The 26,814-nt window shown below is 42.8% G+C and overlaps 1 long non-coding RNA gene and 1 pseudogene across 2 annotated transcripts in view; both read left to right on the top strand.

The window, feature by feature from the left end:
* The window catches only part of LOC310659775, a 28,747-nt gene extending 11,440 nt beyond the window's left edge, over window positions 1-17,307 (top strand). Inside the window, exons 2-4 of the long non-coding RNA XR_014502991.1 lie at window positions 11,165-11,259; window positions 14,018-14,098; window positions 16,793-17,307. This is a non-coding gene — a long non-coding RNA (uncharacterized lncRNA). The remainder of the gene's footprint in view (window positions 1-11,164; window positions 11,260-14,017; window positions 14,099-16,792) is intronic.
* A 1,787-nt stretch (window positions 17,308-19,094) lies between these two features.
* Window positions 19,095-23,876, top strand: LOC310659754 (splicing factor C9orf78-like; annotated as a pseudogene). Its single transcript, XR_014515497.1, has 3 exons — window positions 19,095-19,274; window positions 22,057-22,604; window positions 22,857-23,876. The product of XR_014515497.1 is annotated as a splicing factor C9orf78-like (transcript).
* The last annotated feature ends 2,938 nt before the right edge of the window (window positions 23,877-26,814 follow it).

The following is a 26,814-nucleotide window of genomic DNA, read 5'->3' as shown; positions in this document are numbered from 1 at the left end:
AAAAACTGTTGTGGGCACCATGCACACTGCAGTTATGCACACATGCAACCACACTCACGTGTCCTCCCCCCCCCAGGTGCTCAATTATAGTGGTCGTTCTATTTTTTTAAGCCTGATTTCATCATCCAGGGATTGAGACCCTGTAGGCACCAGGGAGGGCCCCTCCCAGTGTCTGTGTGCTGTTTGGAGAGCCAGTGTGGTGTAGTGGTTCAGAGCAGTAGACTCGTAATCTGGTGAACCGGGTTCGCGTCTCCGCTCCTCCACCTGCAGCTGCTGGGTGACCTTGGGCCAGTCACACTTCCTTGAAGTCTCTCAGCCCCACTCACCTCACAGAGTGTTAGTTGTAGGGGAGGAAGGGAAAGGAGAATGTTAGCCGCTTTGAGACTCCTTAAAGGGAGTGAAAGGCGGGATATCAAATCCAAACTCCTCCCCTTCTTCTTCTTCTTCTTCTTCTTCTTCTTCTTCTTCTTCTTCTTCTTCTGTGTGCCCATAGGTGCTGCGCTGGCAACACATAGGCATTGTATCAGAGGGTGGCCAGACTATAGAACAGAAAACAAATTGGCCTCTGTATGTTGCTGGACTCCAATTCCCATCAGCTCTGGCCAGCATAGTTAATGGTCCAGGGTGAAGGGAGTTGGAGTTCTGCAGCCTTTCCATAAATCTTGATATAGGCCTGCCCAGCCAGTACTTCAGCTGACAGGGTCTTAAAGAGGCAACCTCTTGACTTGGAGCCTTGAACTTTGATGCTACCATGTGGCTCCTGCAAGCCAAATCAAGCAGAGGCTAACAGGGGAAGGAAGGACCCAAGCGCGTTTGTGCACTGAGATGAAAAGAGCGTGCGGACTCTGGGTTAGTGAGGTCCAGCTCATTTCACTCAGGGTCAAAGAGAGGCCTTCTGTTTCAGGAGCTGCGTAGGCTATTCCCCGTCTGACTGGTTTCAATGAGCTTGGAGGGTCTGGGAGTTCCCAAAGCAGCTTCTTCCTGAGCCGACTCATTACAGGCTGCCTGAGGCCAGGGGGTCATGACACTAATATGCATGCAATAATGGAGATTATACCAATGGGGCTGGGGCTGTTCACAGGAAGGACCTAAAGCTGGGCAAATTATTTCAGTGGACAGGTTCACCAATAGGTCACTAGACAGCACTGAGACATTTGTCGATGGGAAGCTTGGGTTAATATCCTTCCCTCTCCAACCCTTGATTCTGACTCTTTTTGTTTTGCTTTGTCAGGCCTGTCTGTTTGGGTTTTCGTGATAAATTAGCAGATAAGCCTAGCTTGGAACATGGCTGGGTTCTTGCACAAGATTCGGGAAGAAAACGGATGTGACAGCTGCAGAAGCCAGTCTTTGGACGACAGTACTGCACATCTCAATGCCATCAAGAATAATTTAACATGAATGATCTGACATGCTTGGCAGAGTCTCTGAGAAAGAATGGGAGGGAGGGACTGTGGGGGAATGGAGAAGGCGCAATGTTTTGCTAACTCTGATCAAAAAGGCCTTCTATGGCTACAATTTTTCGATTTAGCCCCAGAATAGAATTCTCTGCTTGGTTAACATCATGCGGCCCACATTAACAGACGGTGTGTAGCTGCTATCGACTAGGAAGAACAAAGGAAAACACGCCCCCCCCCCATTTTAAAGACTTAGTCTTTAAGAGAATTAATCGCATACTTGAAATATTCAGAAGCCATCCACAGCCAGGTTGAAGACATTTGTTACCCATATCAGACCTTACGCCTGCCCAGTTTAGGATTTCAAACATTGTTCAGTTTTTTTAAAAAAAACAAGCAAACCAACCAACCAACCAAAAACAACCACCTTTGCTCAGTAATGTTGCCTGCAGATTTTATATAAAATGGCTTTGAATGGAAATAAGCAATACATTATTGAAACTTACAAGCCCTCAAATGTCAAAGTAATCCTTAATGGCATTGTTGTTCTCCTTTTTAGTTCTATTTATTTTATCTGTAAGCTGCCTTGAGTCCCTGTCAGGGAAAAAGACAGCATATAAATACCATAGCAATAGCAATAACACAATAATTTATTGTGATAGCAAATACATATCAGAGGTTTTCCATTCATAACATTTTTCTACCAAAGTTAGAAGAAAATATGACTAGGGAAGAGGATTTTACTAAGATTTTGATATCCATAAATTTCAATGTTGCTTTTCCTGGAAGGGCCTTGAGATTGCATGTAAACCCCTTCATTAGTATCCATTAGTACCTAATTAATTTAGAATATCTGTTAATACCCACCTATTAAAGATTACCCACAACTGTAGTATGGCTGATAGAGCTAAGCTTTGTGATAAATTGTTTTCATATTAAGTCAGTGCTTTACTAGGTATTAGTTGCTATTATTATTACAAAACATAATATACCATTTTTAGATAACAAAGTGATAAAATATAGCCAAATAATGGGCATTATTCATTTTAAGAGTTGCTTTAGTGGAAGCCAGCACAATGAGTCCTGCTAGTGCAATGGCGATTTCTTTGCTCTCCTCTCCTGTGCCCCCAAAATCTACTCTGAGGGGACAGGAGAACCCCCAAAATAGCACACAGAAGTGGTGTAGGATTTGTCCTTTATATGTCATTGCAGTATGAGCACTTTCAGCCAATTCATGTCCTTTAATTTTTTTCAATTTATATTGAAATTTTATCATGTATTATTACAACAAATAGTAGTAACAATAATAGTGTATGGAAGTTCTGTGGAAAATCCTGTCATGCGCCTCTGCTTTGAGTTTTTTAAGGACATTGCAATATTCCTGATGCTAAAGTAACTATTGACTGAATTGTTCTACTCCTTTACAACATGTCTCAAAGGCTGTCCCGAGCAGAAATGCTTAAAATAAACCAAATTGATTTTAAAACAAAGCCTAGGTTACCACTTTTAAAAATGAATATAACTTGATATGCAGCAGAACATTCCTGGTGGTTGCATGAAGAGAATGCTAAGATCTGTCTGGCCACCGTTGATAGTTCTTCTAACACAGCGAGTGATGCAGGCCATTATGCAATGTTGATTTTAAATATAAACACTGAATATACAAGACGAAGCATAAAAACACCCTCTCCATGTGAATTATCCAGTGGCCATAGAATAGCACCTGAGATATTTTGACCTTTCCGAGTAGAAAATCACTAAGGGTAAATGGCAAGAAGCCAGAGGCAAACCATGACATTCATGTAGAACATAGCTGACGACTCTTTCTTCACACTGCATACCTTGCAGTAGAGGAATGACATATATATTATGGACCGATATCCCTGATTTGGTTTCAACCCCAATAATTCCTCAACAGTGTTGCCTGTTAAATCAGCCAAATTAACTGATAGGTTACGATACAAAGGATTGGGTCTAGATGAAATGTTTGAAAATTGTTCCTTGTTTGGAATGCATTGCAAAAGTAGCTGATGGCATTGTTTCTTTATTATTATTATTTGTTGGCTGTCTTATGAAAAAAATGATACGTGGGGATTTGCAAATGATGGACTATTGTGAGTACCAAAGAAGGCGTGAAAGATAAGATTTACTCATGTGTCTGATTAGTCAACCTTCTATTTCGCATCAGTATTTGAAATCCAATGATTTTTGATGTTGAAATCCAGTCTTGAATATTTGTAGAATTGTCAGTTATGTATAGAATATTTCCCCTGATTAATCTCTTAAATAAAAATTCCTATTACCATAACCCCAGTATATTCACCTTTCTGAGACACTAATGGCAGAGTGAGATAATTTGCTATTTAATACACAAAGCTTACTACCAGTAAACCATATATTTCTTTGCACAGTTTTGCATTGTCAGAAGGTACCATCATTTTAAATATTTTGTCTTCCATTCTCTGTTACAATAACATACCACAGTCAAAATAATGCCAAAAAAAACAACAAGCACACTTCAAGCTGTTGGCCCTTTCAATTAAAATTGGCCTTCATCGGGCCCACCTGATTAATCAACTAAGAGTGAAATTCCATCCATGTCTACTCAGAAGCAAATCCCCTTTAATTCAGCAGCAATTCCCTGATAAATGTGTGTAGGATTAGAGGCTAAAGTTTTAGATAATTAATCTGCTGCTTAAAATGATTTAAGTTTGCAGCTCTAACTGACAGAAATTGATAGCTGACATGCAGTATGGCATTTTATAGCTGACATTGAATGGATTTAGTATTTGACAAGCATTATTGGAACTCTGACAATATTTAATAAGTGGGAGTTTAAGGCATTTGGTAATTTACACTTGACAACAATAAATAAACAGATATGAAACTGCCAACACATTTAAAGAACATCTATTTTTTAAAAAAACCCACCAGGATCAAATTCAAAGTTTGTAATGTAAAATCTCCATTTATGTATAACTCTAGTTCGGATTTAGATTGTTATGCAGATTACAAGGAATAACAACAAATTAAAGTCAAAAGTAATGAAATTACATTTTTTATTTCTCCCCTCTTAGTCAGTTCCGAAGTTCTCCTGTATTTTACCTGTTCACCATGTTTTCCCTCTTCTTCACTAAAATTATCCTCAAGACCACCTTTAAAGCAAAAACCTTCTCTAAAGCATCCCAATATAACTTGACCCTTTTACAGCTGCATGACAAGCAGAAATTATTAAGCAGGTGAACCTGTCTCCAATAACAGCTGTCCCTGTCCTCTGACTGAATACACAACATCTCTCTGGTAGATGAACAAAGGTTAATAATACCTTAACACTGCAACACAAACAATGGACAATATACACACAACTTTCCATAAACTTTCACCTTCATTGATATGCCTAGTCTTACCCTTGAATAGAAAACAAATATATAAAGAGGAATCCCTGGTGATGTTATTTTCTGTATTGAGAAATTTACTTTTTTAATTATAAAATAACCCCATTTTTTTTTCAAAAAATAGAGGAATTAGCTAGGTTTGCTATGAAAATTCATCATGGAGATTGAGGTTAATTAACTGTGGCAATTGGCCAATAAAGCTCTGACCTTAAATGAGTTAACAGTTGCTATGCTGCTGCCACTGCAATGCCCGACTCCTTGTAGGTGTGATCGGAGTCCAGGTAGACCAGGCATCCCTCCATAAACCTTTGTTCCCAGACTTGTATCTACCTTAGAGAAAGTTGCAGAACCCAGAGATCAGAGAAAGATAGCTTGTTATCAAAACCATATGTGATTACCTCTTTCTTCATCACCAGCAAATAGGCAGAGTAAGTAGAGTAAAAAGTAGAGACATCACCTTGCCAACAAAGGTCCGTATAGTAAAAGCTATGGTTTTCCCAGTAGTGATGTATGGAAGTGAGAGCTGTACCATAAAGAAGGCTGATCGCCAAAGAATTGATGCTTTTGAATTATGGTGCTGGAGGAGACTCTTGAGAGTCCCATGGACTGCAAGAAGATCAAACTCATCCATTCTTAATGAAATCAGCCCTGAGTGCTCACTGGAAGGACAGATCGTGAAGCTGAGGCTCCAATACTTTGGCCACCTCATGAGAAGAGAAGACTCCCTGGAAAAGACCCTAATGCTGGGAAAGATGGAGGGCACAAAGAGAAGGGGACGGCAGAGGACGAGATGGTTGGATAGTGTTCTTTAAGCTACCAGCATGAGTTTGACCAAACTGCGGGAGGCAGTGGAAGACAGGAGTGCCTGGCGTGCTCTGGTCCAGGGGGTCACGAAAAGTCGGACATGACTGAATGACTAAACAACAACAACAACAACAACAAAGCCCCTCTTTGCCCAGCCTTGTCAAAAACTTGAGAGATCCATGGCCAGGGTCCATGGGAACTGTATAACTAGTTCCCAAGGGATAATTGGACTTGTATTTTGCAAACACCAGCTCCAAGTTGGGCAAACCCCTCTGGATGAGAATTGAGAAAGCAGTTTCGAATATGACATAGCAGTTGGTGGGGTGGTGGATAGTTGATAGCCCTGGTTAACTCCGCATTCCAGTGGGCCACCAAGGAATCAGCTGAAAGGCCATCAACATGGGATAAAACATCCCCTACCACTCTCTGGAAACCATTTGGATCCATTAAGTGGTGGGGGCGGACCATCTGAATCAGTCCCACCTCCCTGCAGAGGGGAAGGGTTGCGGAGAAGTCCAGTTGCACTAGGAAGTGATCTGACCATGGCACTTCTCTTGTTTCGCTTTTAATTAGTGTCAGATCACCCACATCAATAGAGGTGAACACCAGGTTTAAGGCATGTCCGCAACTATGAGTTGGGCCAAACTTATTCAGGGACAGCCCCATGGAGGCCATGTTTTCCACAAACTCCCAAGCAGCCCCTTGTGTTGGCATGGATGTTAAAATCCCCTAGGAAAACCAAACTAGGTGTCTCCAGGAGAACATCTGCCATGACCTGAAGCAGCTCGGGCAGGGAATCCTTGGTGCAGTGGGGAGGTCGGTACACCAAAAGGAATCCTGTACTGCCCCTATTGCCCAACTTCCAGAACATGCACTCAGAAAACTGGATCTTCCCAATAGGACACCCGGTGTAAGCTAGTGACTTCCTAAAAATCACTGCAACACCCCCTCCCCACCCATATGACCTGGGTTGCTATGTATACGAGAAACCTGGTGGGCAAGCAGTGGCAAGGACAGGCCCATCTGCTTCATCCAACCAAGTCTCTGTCACACATGCCAGGTCAAGTCCTCCATCCACGATCAAGTCGTGAATGGCAGTGGTCTTATGAAGCATTGACCTGGCATTGCACAGCAGCACCTTCAGGTCATGTGAGTCTCCCTTGTTGATTCCAGTAGCCATCCGGTCCAGACCAGACTCGGAGGCAGGGATAGTCTTCAAACAACGACTAAACCTGCCTCCTTGGTAATGACATGGTCTGGTCATAGCATAACTCCTCCTTCTACCTGTGATCACTGAGATTGGGCGTCCCAGTGCATCCCCCCCCCCCCGTGGAACCTGCCCCAGCCATTCTGTTGGCTGGGGCCCACTCCCAGGCAGCCCTGACCCTCTCCCCTTAAAAGCCAAATACAAACTATAGAAAGCAACAGAAACTAATTAAAAGCAAAACGAAAAGCAATTCAGTTATATTAAAAATTAAACTAATCCCCAGCCCCAACTAAATGTTAATCCCACTCCAACAGAACAAAAACCAAACCATAAACCAAAATCTAAAACACCACAAATTAAAACTGTTTTAAAACATTTAAAAGCAGTCACTAAAGTAGGGCAGGGTGAGCCTGGGCCCCGCCCCCCAGGCCAGATGGAAAGGGCCTTGCAGGGAGTGGCACTCACAGCCAGTAGGTTGTTAGACTAAGATCAGTAGAGTCAGGACTGCCCCACACTTACAATAGGGGGTGTAACTTACCTGTTAGTCCTCAGTCGGCTCCAGAACTTCCCCCACCCTGCCCTCCCTCAGTTCATGCCTTCTTTTGCAGTTTATTTTTTTTTTAATAATATTTTTTATTGGAGTTTTTACATAAATAAGAGAACAACAACAAAAGAATACAAAAATACAAAAATATAAAGCGACAAAAAACACACACGACAATACAAAAAAGAAAAAGAGAGAAAAGACAAATAAAAACAATTCCAACTTCATAATATTCTTTGCATTTACTTATTTCCCTGACTTCCCCACGCCTCCCCTCACTGTATTCCAAATCTTATATTTAATCAGCAAATCCCTTCCCTCTATCTTAAACCAATCTTTATCTTATTCTTAATATCTTAATACTGATATCTCTTAATCTCCTTAATGTCTTTATATATTAAACCTTTTACTTTTGCAGTTTAACCTTCTTCTTTACAGCTATGCGGGCACTGCTGCGGTCTTTGATGGATGCTGTTGAGAGGCAAGGAAGGAATTGCCCTGCATTGGCAGGTTTTGCCTTCCCCATAGCAAAATGTCACAACTTTGGAGGTTTTTAGGCCTTGGGCAGAATCCTTTAGTTTATCTTCCTTCAATTGGAGGGGGCATGAAGCGGTGACCACGCCCTCCCTGTGGCGGTGATCCCAGGGTTCTCCGTTAAAGGGGTATTTTGAGGGGAGGCATTGGCCATATGCCAATGGGTTGTCAGTGTTCTCCCCTACGACGCGACGAAATGGGGGGGTGGGCTCTCTGCTTGAACAGACGTTCTTCAGAGTCAGCCCAATCCCCACACACTTTGGATAACCCTGATGTTCCCCAGATCCCCGGCTGGGGACTGGGAGGGATAAATGCCCAATGTCTAAGCCAAGGTATTCCTACATCTGAATGTTTAATAAAGTTGTGGCCAATTTTAATCTAATAAATAATAATAATAATAATAATAATAATAATAATAATAATAATACTTATTATTATTATTTATTATTTATACACCACCCATCTGGCTGGGTTTCCCCAGCCACTCTGGGTGGCTTCCAACAAAACATTAAAATGCAATAATCAATTAAACATTAAAAGCTTCCCTGAGCTGGGCTGCCTTCAGATGTCTTCTAAAAGTTTGGTAGTTGTTTTTCTCTTTGACATCTGGTGGGAGGGCGTTCCACAAGGCGGGCGCCACTACCGAGAAGGCCCTCTGCCTGGTTCCCTGTAACTTGGCTTCTCATAGCGAGGGAACCGCCAGAAGGCCCTCGGCGCTGGACCTCAGTGTCTGGGCAGAACGATGGGGATGGAGATGCTCCTTCAGGTATACTGGGCCGAGGCCATTTAGGACTTTAAATGTCAGCACCAGCACTTTGAATTGTGCTTGGAAACATTGTCGGGTGTCATTATTCTGCCTGGGGTTCGGGGGGGTTCCGCCTGTCCACGCAAAACGTAATAAAGATGAATAAATAAATAGATCTTGCATCAGATATTCCACTACCATACAGTAGACTGGATTGGATAAGCATGTGTTTATCTCTTCCTTTCTGAAATGGATGTGACTTTAAAGTGATTTGGCTGCCTGATGTGTCATATCTGCTGGGGGTGGGGGTGGGGGTGGACCTTGATATGAAAGCTGCATGCAGGGAAGAACACACCACTTCCCTCAGTAGTTTGTTCCAATTACCTTGGGTATAAAATTTGTTCCTGCCAGCCATTTTGACTCCCCCACCCACTAGCTATAATTTCTAACTAAATGGATGGGTGAGTCCGTTCTGCCAGGCGGAGAGTCTGCTTGAGGAAATGGGATTAGGGAAACCATCTGAAATGTAAGTCAGAGATTGAGTACCACCAGCCCTTGAAAATAATGGCAAGTAGTTTAGATTTGATTAACCGTGCAAAGAGGAGCCAATGGGAGGTGTTCAATGGAAAGAGTGAAAGGGTCAGATCAGCAGCAAGAAAATAATTACTCGCTAATTGACAACACTCGATAATTGGTAATACACCGCCCAACATTAATATGAGTTAGCAAGGCACTGCTGCTTTATTTTTTTTTAAAGAAAGTTCAGCTTTATATTCTGAATTCCCATTCAGTAATGGAATGATCGCCCCTGTGAATATTTTTCTTGATTCCCATTTAGAGAGAAGGCAGCAATCCAAGCACAGCAGCCTTGTCTACTGTGCCGCGGCATTTTGTACTGACAAACATTCTAATAAATCAACTGAGGCATGGCATATTTCATTTGGATCCTAATTGCAGTTCTCTCTCATTATTGATATTAATGACCCAGTGGTTCTAACAGTTAAGTGACGAACTGAGCAGACAGTATGGTCCATAAGCTTAGCTGCCTTTTTTTCCTTTCAAAGATTCAAATGTGAATTAGAATATGCATGCAAATTGGAGCCTAAAAGAAATGGTTGCCTTTCAGCACTATTGAGTTAGCTCATTTTATTGGAAATCAAAGTAACATTAACAAGGCAGTGTGTCTCAGCCACAGCGTTTAATAGTGCCTCATCTCCACTGACTGCACTAGGTGTCACTAAAGGAGCTATTAGCAGGCTCCAAGGTGTAGCAAGGAGAGCTTTTTTCTGTCTTCTTCTCAAATCTCTTCTATTTCCGTAATTAACAGTTTCCATTATTATTTTTTTAACTTAGTGGGAGAAGACCAAATTGCTGCTTGAATGCAACCTTCTCTTGAATACACAAAAATAAATTTACTCGGGCTAGATTGAAATCCATCCCCACTGAAATATATTGCTACAGTTTTAATGAGCCCAGGCAATTCTGAATTTGAAACCTGCATTGCTTATATCAGGGGTGGGCAGCCTTAAAAAAAAAAAAAGTTGAACGCTGCAGTACCTTGGAGGCTGAATACTGGGACTGGAATCAAAAGTAGGCAGGGCTGGAGTCAAAAGTGTGTGTGTGTGTGTGTTAGACTCCCAAAATTGGTGGTGCTGAGACCAAAAGGGACCACCCCCTTCTCTCTCCTGGCTGTCACCCTTTTTTCTCTTTCTGGCACTCCCTTCCCTCTCCCTTCTGTGCCATCCCTCTTTCCCCTTTCCATGCCAGCTGCATCTAATTAGGCCAAGGGCTGCATATGGCTCTAAGGCGGAAGGTTGCTGACCCCTAGTCTATGTGGTTAAGCAGAAAAATGGATGTGGTGGTACTAAGCAATACCTTTATTTACACACAGCTTCATGTCTGCATTTTTACTTTTGCAGCTCTGCTTTTCTGTCTGTACTCAGATTTAATATGAGTTGTTATGTGTTGACAACTGTTTTACAATCTTTCTCTTCCTGCTTGAAAATTCAGACTTCCAGGAAGAATGTCCCATGGTTCTTCTGGTTAATTTGTGCCATGTCCAGCTGTTCTACCAATGTCCTGAAATCCAGCATTTTCTGTTTTCTGCAGCTAGTCCTTTAAAGGTGAACATGGAGTGTGACTGGGTGGAGGCAGTATTGTGTAGTGCCACAGTGTGCGGGTGGCACTAAATGTACGATAAATTTATTATAACCAGGATCAGGTTACATCGCTTCTACTAATGCAACATCATATCCTAAGATAGATTCCTGAATTTATAAAAACAAAATCTTCTTTCACATATCCTAAAATGTGGAGTTAAAAACAAGATATAGTTCCTTTCTTGATCCATTGAGGTCATTTTGAATTTGAACACTTGAAAGATACTTTGTTCCTTTCCAATCCTGAAATCTGCAGTGAAATATTTGCCAAGCGTTTTTGCTGAAGGCACTGAAGTTCTGGTATACTCTCCCTGTGGAGATTCATCAGCCTTGCTCTTTACTATCTGTTAGAAATAAATGGAGAATGCTTTTATTTCCTCAGGCTCTTCATCAGGGCCAGCCCAAGAAGTTTTGCTTCCATTGACAAAGGCCAAGATGACACCCTCTCGACTCCGTGTTTGAGAGCCAACTCGGCTGGTAGCTAAACCTTATTTCAGCACTGCTGACAGAACAGCGTCTTCTGGGCAGCAGCATAGCTTAATGGTGCCGGGTAGGCAGTAAAGCACACAGCTCTGTTCTCAAACAGCTCATAGCTGTTGCTCACCCCCAGGATCTCCCACCTGAGGCGGCTGCCTCATTCTGTCTAATAGTAGGGCTGGCCCTCCTTTTAAAGATTTTTTTTTTAAAAAACTGATTATTAACAATTTCAACATAACCAATTATCAAAACAAATAAAATTCATTATTCCCCCCTTTTCCCCCTCCCCAACAAACCCTCCCCCCCCAAGACTTCCCTCAGCTCCTCTCTCTGATTTCTCAACTCATATTGTTCTCTGCATATTGTAAAATTGTATACATCCTTATATTATCTATCCACTATATTAACCCAATAAATTTGTGTGTGTTTATTCAAAAGCTGCCAAGGAGTCCAGTTCATTTTGTTGTCTTTTTAAATAGTTTGTAAAAGGTTCCCATTCTTCTTTAAAGTCACAGTTGTCCTTACCTCACAATTTGCATGTCAGTTTCGCCAGTTCTGCATAGTTCATCAATTTCTCTTGCCACTGTTCTTTTGTCGGGGTTTTCTCATTCTTCCATCCTTGTGCTATCAAGATTCTTGCCGCTGTTGTAGCATACATAAATAAGTTCTTTATTTTCCTTGGCAGGTCTTGTCCAGGCCCTCCTTTTAAAGTTTCACTCTGCTGCTGTTTTTTATTTGACTTCTAAGTGATTGGTGCTCTTAATTGTTTGCAATTTTGCAATACAAAAAAATAGGGCAGACTTCAACTATCTTCTCCCATTTGCACAAGAATTTCCATGTATGTAATGGAACCTCCCTTTCTCTGCCCCCTGTGCCCTCCTCAGATCTGCTCCAGAGGGTCAGGGGAGTGCATGGAACAGATTTAGGGAGTGCATGAGGGGACAATGTTGTGGTACAAGTGCATATCCTTGTGCTGATGTAACAATAGACTTAGCACCATGATAGTAGTTCTCTTTTGTGGTTAAGCTATTCTGGTTGCTGTATGAACAGAATAAAAGGTAAAGGGACCCTTGACCTTTAGGTCCAGTCACGGACGACTCTGGAGTTGCAGCACTCATCTCGCTTTATTGGCTGAGGGAGCTGGTGTACAGCTTCCAGGTCTTGTGGCCAGCATGACTAAGCCACTTCTGGCGAACCAGAGCAGTGCACAGAAACGCCATTTACCTTCCCACTGGAGTGGTACCTATTTATCTACTTGCACTTTGACATGCTTTCGAACTGCTAGGTGGGCAGGAGCTGGGACCGAGCAACAGAAGCTCACCCCGTCACAGGGATTCGAACCGCCGACCTTCTGATCGGCAAGCTCCAGGCTCCATGGTTCATCCCTCCTATGAACAGAATAATGAGACATAAATTTTAAAATTATACTCGTTATCATCCTGATGCAAGCAGTTATTCCAAAGTTGTAGTTGTAGGTGTTTGCAGACTGATCAATCTGCAACAGAGTGGATAAATGGCTTTGTGGGCAGAACCTGCCCTTTGCCTGAGCTGTAAGTACAGTGCACAGTCTATTTTCTTGTGGGTAGGGAGGGAGGTAGAGTGCACTGGAGACAAATGAAATTTCTTTGCTTATAAATATACAAACTGAGATGCAGGCAACCATCTTAAGAGAACAAGGGCTGGTCATTGCATCCTCAGAAGCGAAACAGCATGATTGCTTGGTTTTTCCATGCCTTGGCCCATTTGTAAGCCACCAGCAGAGCATGCTGGATGTGTCTTACCCACAAGCCATGCATGCTCATGGAAGAATGCTCCTAATGGCATCAAGCTTGTGCTTAGGTCCTGCTTACAGGTTTTCCACCGGCATCTGGTTGGCTACTGTGAGAATGGGATGCTGAACTAGATGGGCCATTGGCCTAATCCAGCGAGCTCTTCATGCATTCTTGCATGTCCTTCTTTTCAGATAGCTCCAGAAATGGAAAAGGACCTCTCATTGCATATTAGCAAATGAGAAAGTTACACACAAACTATGGGCCCTCAACAGCACGCAGAAGGATTCTTACCATAATATATGCTAGAAGAACTCATGCACAACACTATCAATCCTTTAGTTATGTAAATCCAACTAACAGTAACACCCACAATGTGTTTAACTATATGAATTCTTTATAAACATAACTCTTTTCACATTATCAAATTAAGTAGAAGCAATTAAAGACTAACCTTTTGAACAGGAAATATAAATAGATCAGTTCTTATATACGTAATGTCCAAATAGAAGCTTTTTTGTGTTCCACGTATGTCTTTACGAATACAAGTGACAAACGCAACAACCTTAAGAAGCAGTATTTGCAGAAAATGAACTTGTTCTTTGTAATGTTCCACATATGCCTTCGCAAAGTATAGTTGTTGTATGCAGTTGCTGTTTGCAGGTATCAGACGAAAGAACTTAAGACAAGGATTCCCGGAATAATGTCTTATATCTTGAAAGGTGGTCTGGTGTTGCCTGTGCTTTTTCTTCCTTTCAAAATCCTGAAATGTGTTATTATCTAAAGCAAATAAGAACAAAATATGTACAGCTTTGATGCAAGTAATATTTGAAATATGCTTGTTTGCACAGTACTTCAAGTACTGCAAAAAAAAATGTGTGTTCATGCTAAGATTCTGTGCATGAAGTCATAAGACCTGGCTCAATATTTAAACAAAAATTAACACAGATACTCTAAGAATATAAGAAAAGTTTCTTATATCAGGCCAGTGGCCCATCATTTCCAGCATCCTTCTCAACAGCAACAGCCCTCTTCCCTCCAGGGTTTCCAGCACTGCCTCTGACAGCAATGTTTAGTAGCTAGAGATAGTCTTATCCTTCATGAATTTGCCACTTTGTTGGGATGATTAGGGAGGCAGGCGAGGATATAGTATTTAATGAGTTCCATATTCTACTAGAGTTCCAAACATCCCCCTTTTTAAATTACACAGCAAACAGCTTGTTGTTGACTCATCTGACTCTTACTACAGTGGTACCTCGCAAGACGAATGCCTCTCAAGACGAAAAACTCGCAAGACGAAAGAGTTTTTCGTTTTCTGAGTTGCTTCGCAAGACGGATTTTCCTATGGGCTTGCTTTGCAAGACGAAAACGTCTTGCACCTTTTTTAAAAAACCGCCAATGCATTCCTATGGGAAACCGTCAATACACAGTGGTGCTTCGCAAGACGAAAAAATTCACAAGACGAAAAAACTCGCAGAACGAATTAATTTCGTCTTGCGAGGCACCACTGTATTAAAGATTCCTTCCTGGTAAAATCCCTTCTAACCCCTTTTAAAAACACAAGAATCTGATTAGCGTTAATATAAAAGTACAGTGGTACCTCAGGTTAAGTACTTAATTCGTTCCGGAGGTCCGTACTTAACCCGAAACTGTTCTTAACCTGAAGCACCACTTTAGCTAATGGGGCCTCCTGCTGCCGCCGCGTCGCTGGAGCACAATTTCTGTTCTCATCCTGAAGCAAAGTTCTTAACCTGAAGCACTATTTCTGGGTTAGCGGAGTCTGTAACCTGAAGCGTATGTAACCTTAAGCGTATGTAACCTGAGGTACCACTGTAGTTCACTCACAGATTCATTCAGGTTCACAGACATATCCCTGAAGGTAGGCTTAGGTTACATAACAACTAGAACTATTCCATAAAGAAGTTAGTCCCAAGTGACGGCAACTAAGCAGTCACTTCTCCAAACATACAAAATGGAGAACACACACTGATCAGAACATGGAAGCTATATGCTCCTCCATGCTAGTACAACAGACCACCCCCTCTTCAAGTCACATGTAGTGGAAGTCTGTCCCAGCTTAGGGGGAAACAGGAAGTCTTCTCCTGAGTGGTACAAAACATCCCCTAACATGTCCACTGTAGAAATGTTGTACAGTGGTGCCTCGCAAGACGAAATTAATTTGTTCTGCGAGTTTTTTCATTCTACGAGTTTCTTCGTCTTGTGAAGCACCACTGTATATTGACGGTTTCCCATAGGAATGCATTGGCGGTTTTTAAAAAAAGGCGCAAGACGTTTCGTCTTGCGAAGCAAGCCCATAGGGAAATCCGTCTTGCGAAGCAACTCAGAAAACGTAAAACTCTTTCGTCTTGCGAGTTTTTCGTCTTCCGAGGCATTCGTCTTGCGAGGTACCACTGTACTTGACTGCAGTTTTACATCCCACACTTTTAACTACAGCAACTTGGGTTTAAGGGGCTACATGGACAAAGAAAATAATAATAATAATCTGTTTTAAAGAAGTTCAGGAAGTTCTGTTCCTTTGCCATTTATTAGTCTTGTTTTTCATGCACTTTTGCCATGGGAAGCAACAAACGTTGCAGCGGATGTAATGCTCTGCCCATAACTCTTTGCTATGAAATTGTGTTAAGAGCTAGAGGGGAAAAGACGTTTCCTCTTGTTTCTGGACCAGCCGCATGATGTCATCCTGGACAATTCTCTTTTCAAATACAGGCTCCTTTTTGATAGGCTGAGAACAACCTGAGCTCAGTGCTTCGACCAAAGTTGAGTAATGGAGTGTGTTCAGCTATAGTGCTTTGTCTTGCACTTTCCCCCCTCTTAATTTATAGATCTAGTTACTGCAAAGTGCAAGAAATGTTAAATCCATATTGGATCTACCTATTTTCAGCCCTCTCGGGCTGTACAATAAAACATCTGCTGCCAGCTGACGTATGAATAGGGAGGGCGCGTCTGTGCCTTTGATTTATGCCTCCCCAAATGGCAAAGTGTCCAGGAATTTTGTTGTTGTTACAGGATACAACTCCCAAGAGATGCTTTAGAGGAACACAGAGAAGTGTTTAGGGGACAGGACAGGAAGTTTAATTTGTCTTTCCTATTATTGTTTATGAATGATTAAATTCATAAACAATACAGAATGTTGTTGCACTTTAACCTCCATTCAATCCAAACCAAAAAAATCACACTAACAGGTTTTTATGTGTGTTGTACTACTCCAGTGAGATTTCTAATGTCTATTTGGGGAGGTTTCAGACCCTAGGAATGTTTTTGTGTCTGTAGTGTCAGGTGAAGTGTGCTTGACAAAACCAGAACATACAGAGCCAGAAAACGTTTATTTGGAGGTGGTGGAATCATTCTGTGCAGTAAATACTCCTGGATCTTGAATAAATAATAGAATTGTAGAATTGTACAATGGGAAGGGATCCTGAGGGTCATCTAGTCCAACCCCCTGCAATGCAGGAATCTCACTTAAAAACCTCCAGTGAAGGGGAGTCCACCACCTCCGTTTCACTGTCTTGAAGAGCTACCCAACATTGCTGATAACAGAAGGTCCAATGGTGAAATGCACCACTAATACAATTCTATAATGAGAGCCCTGTAATGTAATGAAGAAACTCTGAAGGATGGGATCTTGTCCCTTTTTAAAATTATTATTCTAAACCCTGTGGATTATTTTTCTCCCCTGCTGCAGACGCCGTGGAGAGAAAAGAGAACTTTAAGGATTCCTCATTTATCTTGTTTTTCTGTTTAAGTTTCGAGTTCTTGCAGAGTTCAGGTGTAATCACAGCCTTCTGTTGCAACCGGAACCACCATCTGCTGAGGCATTCTGTAAGCAATCTAACATCTCCCTAGAGATAGTTTAGCATTCAATTCACAAAGAAGGATGGCAGGGACATGTAAACAAAAGGAGACAACTGAAACAGTGAAGAATGGGCTGTGCTCTAAAGATTCAATATGTTCCTTTATAGCGGAAAAAGCCTGTAATGCCATAAAAGCCTGGCAGAGAGTTCTGATGTATTAATTGTTTCCCCCCCTGCCTCCTCCCTTCTGTGGCTCCATTAGAGAGTTGAAAGCAACAACCTGGGGTTCTCCCCGGCACTCAAATGCTGGAGTTGATAGAAATCCGGGGCATGTCCCTGGCTCTTGCCCGTGTGTGACCTTCTGAGGTATGGAAAGGAAAACAATTAAGGTTTTTCATCACAAGTGTTTCCAGAAAGGAACTAGTTGAGGAAGTCTGAGGAAACTCAACCACAAAGCCTTTTTTAAAACAAAGGTTAGCACGTGGCCTTTTTTGCTTTTGCTTTTGTTTTAACTAAGCTATCTATTAACCTTCTGGTACTTCCAAGTAGAATGATAAAAAGTGTGGATTTAAAAACCTCATACCGTATTTTTTGCTCTATAAGACGCACCAGACCACAAGACGCACCTAGTTTTTGGAGGAAGAAAACAAGAAAAAAAATATTCTGAATCTCAGAAGCCAGAACAGCAAGAGGGATCGCTGCGCAGTGAAAGCAGCAATCCCTCTTGCTGTTCTGGCTTCTGGGATAGCTGCACAGCCTGCATTTGCTCCATAAGACGCACACACATTTCCGCTTACTTTTTAGGAGGGAAAAAGTGAGTCTTATAGAGCAAAAAATACGGTACGTTCAAATGGGTGAGTTGGAGATTTATTTATTTTTGAAATACTTTTATTAGCAGTTTCAACATAACAAATTATGAAACCATATAATCACTTACATTAATTCCCCCTCCCCCTCCCTTCCATCCTTCCCTCCCCCCCCCCAGGACTTCCCTCAGTGCCTCTCTCTGATTTCTCAGCACATATTATTCTCTGCATGTTATAAAATTGTACATATCCTTACATTATCTATCTAACATGTTATCAAACAATAAATTTGTGTGTGTTTATTCAAAACCTGCCAAGGAGTCCAGTTCATTTTGTTGTCTTTTTAGAGAAGTTGTAAAAAGCTCCCATTCTTCCTTAAAGTCACAGTTGTCCTTGTCTCGCAATTTATATGTCAATTTAGCCAACTCTGCATAACTCATCAGTTTTTCTTGCCACTGTCCTTTCGTTGGGATTTCCTCATTCTTCCATCCTTGTGCTATCAAGACTCTTGCCGCTGTTGGGTGAATGGGAGATTCCAATATCTATTCATAATTTTGTATATGAACTGTTCTGGTAGGATCGGTCCTTCCAGTAGGCAGAGTGAATTGGACACCTCAGGCAGCTGACTTTGCGTGTCAGGAAAGTGCAGCAATTAATTTTTTAAAAAATTATTGTTGTTGTTGTTGTTGTTGTTGTTGTTGTTGTACTTCTTTTGCCTCTGAGAAGTGGGCAGGTGCTTGCTGGATTTTGTTGCCCAGGTACCAAAATAACTTTGCATTCCTTGGCTGAGATGGGGTGTGGTGACCATTTGCTTTTCCATCCTAGGAAGAAAAAAAAAGTCATTGAATGGTTCTGAAAATGATCGTATTATTCTGGTTTAATGCAGATTGTAAAGATGTGATGTAGCATAGGTCGCCCAAAAAACTGGTGATCAGGTGATAGTACACTGTTTCTGAGCACCAGTATTATAAAGAAGGGTGATACCGTGCTTTAGTTATATTATAGACAGTTGGAAATAAGTTGGCATGTGGCTTGGCTTACTTACATTGGCCATTTTGGCAGGTGCTACAGGTATATTCTGCTGCATTTCTTCACACTCATCTGCCTCCTGATTGTCTAATGACCCCAAATCCTATGTGGAACCTGCCCCACCCCAAATCCTTAAGCTAATGCCTTTCATGGGCTTGGATCTAGAGTTCCCATGAGTGGAGTTAGCTCATAAGACAGGTATAGGCAAACTTGGCCCTCCAGATGTTTTGGGACTACATCTACCATCATTCCTAGCTAAGAGGACCAGTGGTCAGGGATGATGGGAATTGTAGTCTCAAACCATCTGGAGGGCCGAGTTTGCCTATGCCTGTCATAGGACATCCCAACTGGAGGAAGTGGGAGGAAATGGCACTGGCTGATTTTACTTTCTGTTGCAGCTCCTGTGTTGGTAAACCACCTAGAAGAGTGCAGGAAGTGGGGTTGAAAGCTGCAGGAAGATGGTGGAAAAGTTGGATCCGCTCTTTTCCTCCAGCAGGAGCCTCTACTGGACTGCAGTCCCATCACCAAAAACCATTTTTGGATCTAGCCCATGGTGTTTGTGCTTGATGTTTGTGCTGGCTGATCATCATGTCTTTGCAGTAAGATTTGTTTTGCAAGTCACTTTGAGGGTTTTTTAAACAGCATAAATATAAACAGCAATAAGTATTAAAAATTGTAATTTGCAGTATGCAAGCAGGAATGCACAAAGGTTTTCTGGTACAATAAACCTACTGGTTTCATCTACTCATAATGTGTAGTACCTGGTGCATAGTTGGGACGAGTAAGTCGTTGCAAGGGTTAGGGTTCAGATCTATTTGCCTAAAGCATGGGTAGGCAACCTAAGGCCCGGGGGCCAGATCCGGCCCATGGACGGGCCAGGAATCAGTGTGTTTTTACATGAGTAGAATGTGTGCTTTTATTTAAAATGCCTCTCTGGATTATTTGTGGGGCATAGGAATTCGTTGATTTCCCCTCCTCCAAAATATAGTCCGGCCCCCAACAAGGTCTGAGGGACAGTAGACCGGCCCCCTGCTGAAAAAGTTTACTGATCCCTGGCCTAGAGACTGTGCTGATGCTGTGAGAAATGGGATTGTCAGGGAACTCAGCAACGTTTTGTTCCGGCGAAAGCAGGTTTTTCCTCCTGCAAATAAGACCTGGTGTGATCTGGAATGCTATGTTGATGCTCTGAGAGATGTATCCCAGGCACCTATGGCTGAATGCTCTCCTGCCAACCCCACTCAAGGGGAAAGGGGGAGAAAAGGGAACACTTGTATCACTCCCTCAAAACACTATACAGTGGTACCTCTGGTTATGAACGCTTCTGGTTACGAATGCTTCAGGTTAAGAGCTCCGCTAACCCGGAAGTAGCTGCTCCTGGTTGTGAACTTTGCCCCAGGATTTGAATGGAAATCGCGTGCCAGAGTTCCGCGTGCAGTGAGAGGCCCCATTAGCGAAAGTGCGCCTCAGGATAAGAACGGTTTCAGCTTAAGAACGGACCTCCGGAATGAATTAAGTTCGTAACCAGAGGTACCCCTGTAAAGGGGTAGCCACTGCCAAGGCTCTGCCTTCCCAGCTGGAATGCCCAACCATTTTGGGAAATTCTCTCTCGTATCCTCCCACTCTTACAGTCGTCTTTCCTCCATTTTTAATAAAACAATAAACAGGATAGGACATTTATTGAGGACAGTTTTCTACCTGCGTAAAGACTTTAAATTGAGTAATTTTGGACACTTATCTTTTTTATGCATTGGGAAAGTAGTTGTGAAAAATGCATAAAGAAAATGTTACTGTGGAGAATTGGAAATTGCACAATATTTCCTCAGTGAATTTTAAGATGACACTTAACAGAGCATTGTCAAACCCTTTGGGAAAATTCCTGGCACTATCTTGTCAGCCCGAAACATTAAGTGGTCCTTCATTTCTTCTTCTAATGACAGAAAAATGTTTTGTGTAGATTTATTGGAGAAGAGGCAGACTGATACCTTGTATAACTGGTTGATGCTGAAATATAGCTTTGACAGTGTGCTATGACTGAAAGCAAATGGCAGAAATTTCTCTTAGAGGTGAACTCAAAAGCACAGCTTTCTTTGGTCACAAGAGGCCATAAGTCACAGAATGCAGAAGGGCTTGCTTCAAAATAAAGGCCCCACAATTTTAATTCTGCTGTGCTGTGTGAAAACCAGATGACCAGGGAAGATTCAGACATCACAGAAGGACACCACGGCTTCTTTCAATCTCATAGTGTGGCAGCAACATCTCTACCCCCCCATTTTTTTCCTGATATCACCGTACTCTGAGATGACCATTAATCTCAGCACACAGCAGCCATATTTGCATGTGAACTGGTTGCATTTAGTAATCACCGGCGGCAGCACTGACACTTGGACAGAGTGAGTCAGCCACATCAGAAAATAGATGCTGGTGTGTATGGGGGGGGGGATGACATTGCCCTTCCATTTATCTGGAGCCCCTTAGCTGTTCCCCTTTGGTGGAGGGTAGAGCTCTGTGTGCCACACAGCCATCTCTACCCACTAGACTAGCCTGCTGACCCCTAGTGCTGTTGGGGAAGCCCATTGCCACTATTGAAATAAACCTTAACTTCTAGTCCAGCTGGCTTCTGGGGGACACACAAGGGGTTCCGTATATCGGGTAGCAAAATGTTTTCGGACAGCCCTCATCATGACCACCATGCGGTGAAGAAACTGAAAATACAGGGGCTCCTCTCTCAGTTCCTTAGTAAGAATCCCATTTCACATCCCATTTGGTTTTACCTGGACGAAGTCAACAGGAGTTGACACTTCGCATGGATATGCATGTACTTTGACTGACCATGGTACAGCACAGCCTGGCTCAACCCATATTTTTGGTCTCATTGTGTCACAGTCTGGGCACACATTGAACCACCACAATACTTGCTAACATGCACAAAACTGCCGGAAAAGGGTCAAGCTAGATGTGATGTTATTCCAGCGACTGGCCCTGGCATGCTTGTTCTTTCTATACTAAAGCACAGCCTTTCCTAGCAGCCACCACCTCAACCTGGACCAAGACTAGGGCATTGAAGAAAGGGTGTGTTTACCCTTAACTCCTGCCCTGGTCCCATTGTGCCTCAGGGCCTCTGTGGCTGGATTTGCCCTGGGAGAGAAGCTGCCACTGGCTGCTATTTAATCAAGAAAAAGCATGCATGCATGAATCAGTCATGCACTTAAAATCACCTATAGTTTGCTATAAGTTAACAATGTTAATTGGGCCAATTTCAGATTCAATCTGAAATTTCTAAATCTTCCCATTCAGGCAATCACCAGAAAATTGGGGAATGGCAAACAATATATTATTAGTGGACTAGTGGTGGTAATCTTTTGTTGCTCTTTTGTCTAACAGGGGAAGGAATTTGATTCTGCTTCTATTGTTCCTCCCGCAAGCGACGGGGAAAAAAGGGTCCGCTGCCAACGCAGTCGGGGACATGCCTGCGGGAAAGGCTTTCTGTCAGAGGAAGGTGGACTCTGAGGATGATGATGAAGATGCACAGGTCACTGAGGAGGTCTGGCTAAAACGAGAGGAAGCAAAAGAAGTGCAGAGTCTAAGGAGGAGGCCAAATGGAGTGAGTGCTGCTGCTCCGCTCATGGGGGAGAAACTACAAGAGGAAACGACTTTGGTGGATGATCCCTTTAAAATAAAGACCGGTGGAAAGGTGGACATGAAGAAACTGAAAGAAGGGGCAAGGCCAGGATCAGTGAAGAAGAGGACCTCAACCTCGGGACTTCTTTTGCTGCAGAGACCAACAGGAGGGATGAAGATGCTGATATGATGAAGTACATTGAAACCGAGCTGAAGAGAAGGAAGGGAATTGTGGAAAACGAGGAACAGAAAGTGAAGCAGAAGAACCCATGGGACTGTCTGTATAAGCTGCCTGAGAACATTCGTGTTATGTACTGAAGTTCTCACCCTGGGCCAGCAGGAGGATACTGTAGATAGTTATGCAAATAAGGGATCGAAAGTGACGTTCAGTGATTGGATAGTTTTAGAAAGTTGTTACAGTAACGTTGTACTGGAGCTCTATATAAGCAGGCTGACTGAACCCTTCAGTTCAGTTCTGTCCTGGTCTGTGAATAAACAAGAGCTGTTTGAAGAATTGCTGTGTCATCTGATATGTTCACCCACAACTTAACAATTCGGGCCTCTTCAGCTAAGAAGACTGAGGAGATGCTGTCCAATCAGATGCTGAGCAGCATCCCAGAAGTGGACCTCAGAATTGAAGCTAAGATCAAAAACATCATTTCTACTGAGGAGGCCAATGTGCGATTGCTGGCTGAGCAGCAGAACAAAAAGAAAGACAGCAGAACCTCCTTTGTCCCAATGAACATGGCCATCAGCTACGCCCAGCACAACAGATTTTATCACGAAGAGCTGAATGCACCAGTACGGAGAAACAAAGAAGAGCCCAAAGCCCATCCCCTCAGGGTGGGAGACACTGAGAAACCAGAACCTGAGAGGTTCCCACCAAATTGCAAACGCCCCCCAGATGAGAAGGCAACCGACGACTATCACTATGAGAAGTTCAAGAAGATGAACTGGCGGTACTGAGGCTGACTTTTCCAGAAGGCAAAAATTCCTCTTCAGACATTAAGGGCAAATGCACAGGGGACTTTGAGAAGGTGGTGGTTCACTTAGAATCATCCCTGCAACTGGGAACTTTTTTTGTAAACAGCTTTGATGTTTTTGCACTCAAGCAGTGTGTACGTTTTAAGAAATAAAACCAACTCTTGATAAAAGGTGGGCGTTATAAATAATCTAATTCAAGATGATTGAGGTTGTAGGCCCACATTGTGGCTGTAGTGGGTAAGGGTATTGTACTATAGGGCTGCGTAAACTCTGACTTCCATCATTCCCAGCCAGCATGGCCAGTGCTAAAGGAGGATAGTATTTGTAGTCCAGCAGCCTCTGGAGTGCCACAGTTTCCTCGCCCTGGTCCTGCCAGTTTGCCAGTGTTCCACCTAGTGTAAATACCTAATTGAATAATCCCCTCCAGTTGTTCTATCTCCACAGCTGGAGGCAGTAACATTTCTGAGTACCAGTTGCTGGCAACCACAGGAAGTGAGAGGGCTCTAGTCAGCTTGTGGGTTTCCCAAAGGCATCTGGGTGGCCGCTGAGAAAAGGATGCTGGACTAGATGGGCCATTGACCCAATTCACCAGGCATTTCTTATGTACTTAGTTAAATCCTAGTGAATATTCATAGACTGCTATGATGGAGCAAGCAACAACTTGGGCTTTCTTCAGTTCAGCTAACAAAGTTTTCAATTGCATTTATGAAAATGCCCAGCGATTCTGTATGATCCACAAGATAAAAATAGCATCTACCAGGAAGGGTTTGCATCACTTTCTTCATTCGTCCTTGGAGATTTCTTTGGTCTGATGCTTAACTTCCAGCGCAGCTTAAAATGGAGCGATATTTCCATTGGCTATGACGTTGGAAAATTGAATTGTGCTGTTGTTGCCTTTAACATCTTAACTGTGAGTCCACTAGGAAGCCAACATGCTCACATAGCTGATTGTGACCCAATCTCTGAAATATCAAAGTGGGAGGTGCAGTTCAGATTCTTCATCCCTTGATCACTGCTGTCAAACGGTGCAGATTTATTCCCACAATGCATGGGGGTGACATTAATTTTATGATGTTTATGTACTCTCGCCATAAGGTTAAAGCAGTTCCTACTATTAAGCTAGATGAAATTGCATTACCGTAATGAAATGCACTTTACTGATAAAGAAGAATGTCACTTTCACAAGTGGAAGCTCTGTTAGCAAATTTTTACGAGAGAATTCCCAAAATCGTATCTTAATTGCTTGGACAGCTGTGTAGTTTACATAACGAGCAAACAATGCCAAGGTTTTTTATTTCCTTTGTCAGCTGTACTGGATGTTAGTATGCATGGTGGACCTTTTTTAGGCCTTTTATTACTTGATTGCAAATCATTCTTCATTGCTGCCCAAATTTATAGAAGGACATTGCTCCCTGAGGTGCTGTATCCTTTCAGGTCTGTAACTGAACGTGACTGATGGCTCTAGTGTAACAGTTGCTTATTACGACGCTCACTGAGCTATGATTGCTCCAATACTTTATGTTGGCAGATGTGTTTCCCTTGGAACAGCATCTCTGAGACAGAGGTCATTGATCAAACCCCCCTCTGGCTGTTCCATTATGTGCAAATTATTGCTAAAAGCAGAGAGACCAAGTCAGTGTGTGTGTGTGTGTGTGCGCGGCGCGCCTGGGCGCATGCGGTGCAGTCATTGCAGAGCAGAAGGAGGGGGAAACCTAGGATAATGAAGCAAAAGAAGAGAGAGGGAAAGAGCAGGAGAGAGCGAGAGAAGAAAAAGATTCCAAGTCTGCAATTTACAGTCAATTCATGCAGCGGGAGCAATTTTACTTCCATCCCTTAGAAGGAATGGCATATGAGAAAGAGGCTAGACTGTTTCAGCAGCCTGACCAATTAGGGGAGGGATGGCTGTACCGCCTTCCAACTGTTGTTTCCATCTCTGCAGAGGTGGGATTAGCCAGACAGGGCCGAGCAGGAATGATTGGCTCACACCCTAAATTAGTCACAATAAGAGATTGTTTTGTTTTTGATTCTTCCACACTATCACATTGGCTGGGCTCAAGAATTGGCTTCATACGCCTTAGGCTGAATTATAACTGGCAGGTTCAATATGGGTTGGAGACACATTAGGGACATTGGGGACTGCACCCCGAGGCATCAGAATGATGCAAAAAGGATGACCTCAAACAACTTTTCATGGTTTACCCCGCCAACTGGCCTGCTTCAGGTTCTGATGGCAATGTCAAGGCCTCCTGTCTGCACCTTTCAGATGTGGAGCCAGGGAAGAGCAAATGCCAGTTCATCTCTGATCAGATGCTGGGTGGGGTCTTTTGCACAAGGCAAGAAGCACGATGCACAATCCGTCATCTTGGTAGCAAGCATGCTAGCACCGAGTTCAGGGAGGATGGCCTGTTATGGGTCAGACGTGTGAATTAAGACTGCTGAGGCTCACTGCTCAACCTATTAACTGTGTCATATCAGCATTCCAGGGTGTATGGAAAATATCAAGGTTGCTTCTCTGTTCTTGTTTGGGTATAGGAAATAATATCCAAAGAAACAGTTTCATACATATGAATCTTTCTGGCTTGGTGCCTCCTTAGGTAGCAAGCATTTTCCATAGTAACCATTCCATCAACAGGAGACCCCAAATACATGTCAACATCATAGAATCATAGAATCATAGAGTTGGAAGAGACCACAAGGGCCATCGAGTCCAACCCCCTGCCAAGCAGGAAACACCATCAGAGCACTCCTGACATATGGTTGTCAAGCCTCTGCTTAAAGACCTCCAAAGAAGGAGACTCCACCACACTCCTTGGCAGCAAATTCCACTGTCGAACAGCTCTTACTGTCAGGAAGTTCTTCCTAATGTTTAGGTGGAATCCTCTTTATTGTAGTTTGGATCCATTGCTCTGTGTCCACTTCTCTGGAGCAGCAGAAAACAACCTTTCTCCCTCCTCTGTGTGACATCCTTTTATATATCAGAACTGTATGGAACTCATTATGTAAGTCTCAAGGTGTCAGGGACTAGATGGACACTGAGAAGCAGTGACTGGATACTGATGAGTAACACCAGGAGAAAAAGGGTTGGAGACTGCATAGCCTCCAACATTTCTCTGGTGAAAATAGGGACATCCTATTCAACAACAACAAAAACAATTTTATTCTTTATACCCTGTCCATCTGACTAGGCTGCCCCAGCCACTCAGAATGGCTTCCAACACATATAAAAACAATAAAACATTAAACATTCAAAAACTTCCCTATACAGGGCTTCCTTCAGATGTCTTCTAAAGATTGTATAGTTACTTATCTCCTTAGCTCAGGGGCCCAAAAGCTCCATGCCCTCCAACATTTATTTGATGAAAATAGGGGTGTGCAAATGAAAAGTGGGACATTCCAGGATCAGCTCAGAAACTGGGACGGCTTCTATAAATCCAGAACTGTCCCTGGAAAATCAGGACACTTTGGAGGGTCTGAGACTGACTTGGAAGAAGAGATTGGAGGTCTGGGAGAGCCTGTAACAGCCAGGAGACAAGAGTT

Source organism: Podarcis tiliguerta (genome assembly GCF_965153285.1).
Source record: "Podarcis tiliguerta genome assembly, chromosome: 11".
Lineage (NCBI taxonomy): Eukaryota > Metazoa > Chordata > Lepidosauria > Squamata > Lacertidae > Podarcis > Podarcis tiliguerta.
Note: the sequence above shows the minus strand (reverse complement) of the source record. Positions and strands in the feature narration are given on the sequence as shown.